This window comes from Octodon degus, unplaced genomic scaffold, assembly GCF_000260255.1.
Source record: "Octodon degus isolate 3935 unplaced genomic scaffold, OctDeg1.0 scaffold00159, whole genome shotgun sequence".
NCBI classification, from domain to species: Eukaryota; Metazoa; Chordata; class Mammalia; order Rodentia; family Octodontidae; genus Octodon; species Octodon degus.
The window spans coordinates 5,261,429-5,265,669 of NW_004524735.1; the positions used below are offsets into that span (position 1 = coordinate 5,261,429).

Consider the following 4,241-nt stretch of genomic DNA (forward strand, 5'->3'; position numbering starts at 1 on the left):
TTTTAAGATATGCTTAGTCTATTTTTTTTTTTTTTTTTTGGAACCAGGGATTGAACTCAGGCTCTTGCAAGCAAGTGCTTATTTTCTCTCTCTCTTTTTTTTAAAGTTGAACATACATTCATTCATTCATTTATTTATGCAGAACCAGGGATTGAACTCAGGCCCTTGCCCTTGCCAGGCAAGTACTTATTCTACTGAGCTATCCCCCAGCCCCCCAAGTGCTTATTCTACTGAGCCATCTCCCCCGCCCCTAGGATGTGTTTAGAGGATTGGAAGAACACGATGAACATGAGCACAGGCTCCACAAGCAAGCTGGGTCCTAACATACTGTCGAGCAAAGGGGCCTATGAGTTCCTACCTGGCAAGCACAGAACAGGGCTTGGGATGACCACTACCCAATGGATGCTTAAATATCATTTCAAACATCCTCTCTGTAAAATTCAAGTAAAATTAGCATTAACATTTTAGTAAGTAGTAAGCATTCTGATAAAAACATGTCTAGGCACTCACATTTATCTGTAAAACAATGTTCAAAAGATTGCAATTTAGGATTTGAGTTTTTTCTTTTTCTTTCTTTCTTGTTTGCAGCGCTGGGTGTGGAGTCCAGAGGTGCTTACCACTGAGCCACATCCTGGCACACTTCTCCTCTTTTCAGTCAGGTGCTCAATGAGGCACCCAAGCAGGACTAGAACTTAGGATGCTACTGACTTCCTATTTGACCTTTAAATGTTTGTTTTTATTATCAGAATCTCTAAATTTTAATGTAGCTTAATTTCTATTTCCATTTAACAATAATGTTTTTAAGATTAAGAAACTGTCCTCCAACCAAATTAATGCATATACCAGTATATATTCTCTTATAAAGGTTTTTTTTTCTTTCACGTTTAAGACTCAACTCTACCTGCAATTGATTTTTTGCCTTGCTCTGAGTCAGAAGTCATTTTGGTTCTATTTTTCCCTCTAATAAGAACAGCTAATTGCTCCTGCATGCCCTTTCCTATTACTCTGCAATGCCACTTTTCCACAAACAAAGTAACCTGGGAGAGTTCTCTGTCCGTCTGTCCATCTTTGTACAACACTGTCTTAATTACTATATTAGATTTCATAGCTTGACCTGGAGCAGACCAAGCTTATTTTAGCCTCTTAAAGAACAGCCAGGGATATAGCTCAGTGGCACAGATGCCTGACTGCCAAGCACAAGGTCCTGAGTTGGATTCCCAGTAAAAAAAAAAAAAAAAAAAAAAAAGGAATATATGAGCTGATCTTTGGTTTCTCCCACTTCCCCACAGTTCATTTTTCAACTTTATGCAAATATTCTGGGGAATTTTACTAGAAATAAATTACAACTATAGACGAGCATAAAGAAAACTGGCATTTTTGTCTCCAAACCTCAACCTAGAAACAGATCTCCATTTTAATTTCATTAGTTTTAAAAGGGACATTATAGGGGCCAGGGAGATGGCTCAGTGGGAGATGGCTCAGTGGAATAAACGCTTCCCTGGCAAGCGCAAGGGCCTGAGTTCAATCCCCGGTTCCGAGAAAAAAAAAAAAGGGACATTATCTCCCTACACTACAATTTCTGAAGAGCCTTTGTTTATGGTGTCCAAATGCTGGAATATAGCAATAAGAGGAAGAAAAAAAGTAGGGAAGAGAGTCACCAGAGCCCAGGAACATTCTAAAGCTAGACTTGATGTCCATGGAGAGAGTGAAGAGACTGGAAAAAGAAGAGAAAATTGGTAGGATGTGCTTTCTCCCTGAGCCCGGACTCACCGTGTGGGATGGACAGCTGGAACCTGCAGACGCACGACTCCTGATGACCCTAGAGGCCTCCACAAAAAACTGCACCAGTGGTATGGACCAGTAGACACAACAGTGGACTACAGTGGCTGGGGAGTTATTCAGATTCCAATGTCCCCCAGAAGAGGGGGAGACTGAGAAATAAGAAATTTTCATCACAAACAACACCTGAAAAAATTCATGACCACAAACCAGCTCTTCAAAATGTTCTGAAGGGCATTCTCGACAGAGATAACAAGGACTATAACTCAATGAACCCTAACAGAAGAACCCACCAGGCAAAGCAAATAATTAAACAGATGTGGAAAAAGGATACAAGAATAATATGACAAGGCTAAGTCAATACATGTCAGTTATAACCACCAATGTTAACATCTCAATTCACCAATCAAAAGAAACACTGACAGAATGGATCAAGAAAGAAGATCCAACAAAATGCTGCATACAAGAAACACATTAAATTAAAAAAGAAATTCATAGGCTGAAGGTCAAAGGAGGGAAAATAATACTCCATGTGACAGGAACCCAGAAAAAAGCAGGCATAGCTAATCTATAGGCAGACAACATACATTTCAAGCAAAGACTGATTAAAATAGACAAGGAAGGCCATTACATCCTTGTAGAGAACAATCCAGAGATAATGCATATGTACTGAATACCAGTGTACCCATCTACATAAAAAACTAACGGAAATAAAATATCTAATAAGCACTGACAACTGTCATAAGGGATCTCAATACCCTAATGTCACAAATAAACAAACCCACTAGAGAAAAAAATCAACAATGAAATATCAGAAGTGAACCAAGCTTTTGAATCAATAGACTTAGTAGTTGTCTACAGAATATCCCATCCCACAACATCAGAATACACATTCTTCAGAGCTGCACGCGGGACATTCTCCAAAACAGACCACATACTATCTCAGAGAACATGTTTAGCAAACACAAAGGAAAAGAAATTATCTTGTGCATGTATTAGAACACAGTGCAATGAAACTGGAAATCAATGGCAACAGAAATCACAAGAACTTCATAAACATAGAAATTATATAGCACCCCTCCTGAACAACCAGCAGGTCACAGAAGAAATTAAAAATTAGACAGTTTCTACAATGAATAAGAATGCCAGTACAACACACCAGAACTTATGGGATACAATGAAAACAGTCCTACAAGAGAAATTTATAGCAGTCAACGTCCATATCAAAACATGGAGCAAGCTCAATAATCTAGTAGTGAAGCTTATAGAAAAAGAAGAGCAAGTCATATTTAATTCTTAATATTCTTATCTAGGAAAATCCTCTAAAATAAAGGTAATATTCATGAGCAGCTGCAGATATATATACCTAAATTTAGCCACTGAACAGTTAGTGGACCAGAGTAGGAAACAACAGATGGATATCTGCACTATCGGATGTTTACACTGCAACACTGGATTACAAGTCCATTAAACATCTGTGTGCAACCACGGAGGATACATTCTTCCTTTGTCTTTCTTTGCTTAAAGTAGTTTTAAAAAGGAAATAAAAGAATTATATCGTTTAAAAATGGTTCAATCTGGAGTTTTTAATTTTTATTTTTTAATAAAATGAAGATTTTATTTTATTTTAATGTATTTGGCACTGGGACTACATTTCAATGTATTTAGCACTGGATCTACACAGATCGGACTCATAGTGATTCTCCTGTTTTCAGCCTCTCAAGCACTGAGATTATAGGCACACTACCACACCCAGTCTCAATCACTGGCGCAGCAAGCCCCCGGGGCAGGGCCAGCATGACAAGGCAGGGATCAAACCTGAGGCCCTTGTGTCTGCCTAAGCAGGTGCTTTAATCTGCTGAGCTATCTGACCGGCCCTTAATCTGGAGTTTTATAACACTGATACACTATGTATAAAAAATAACTTGCAGTCGCAGACGGTTTGCTGAGCCCGTCAGTGCTCCGCATCGACTGACGCCGCCGTCATGTCCCGCTACCTGCGCCCCAACACGTCTCTGTTCGTCAGGAATGTGGCCGACAACACTAGGTCTGAAGATTTACGGTGTGAATTTGGCCGCTATGGTCCAATAGTTGATGTCTATGTTCCACTTGATTTCTACACACGATGTCCAAGAGGATTTGCTTATGTTCAATTTGAGGATGTTCGTGATGCTGAAGATGCTTTACATAATTTGGACAGAAAATGGATTTGTGGACGTCAGATCGAAATACAGTTTGCACAGGGGGATCGGAAGACACCAAATCAAATGAAAGTTAAGGAAGGAAGGAATGTGTACAGTTCTTCACCTTATGATGATTATGACAGATATAGACGTTCTAGGAGCCGGAGCTATGAAAGGAGGTGATCAAGAAGTCGGTCTGTCGATTACAACTATAGAAGATCTTATAGTCCTAGAAACAGTAGACCGACTGGAAGACCACGACGTAGCAGAAGCCATTCC

General features: G+C 39.5%; 1 protein-coding gene and 1 pseudogene across 1 annotated transcript in view; one reads left to right on the forward strand and one right to left on the reverse strand.

Annotated features, from left to right (window-relative positions):
• The window catches only part of Prmt3 (protein arginine methyltransferase 3), a 123,508-nt gene that overhangs the window by 73,232 nt on the left and 46,035 nt on the right, over nucleotides 1-4,241 (reverse strand). The gene's annotated exons all lie outside the window — the stretch shown is intronic.
• LOC105743734 lies at nucleotides 3,765-4,235 on the forward strand (annotated as a pseudogene).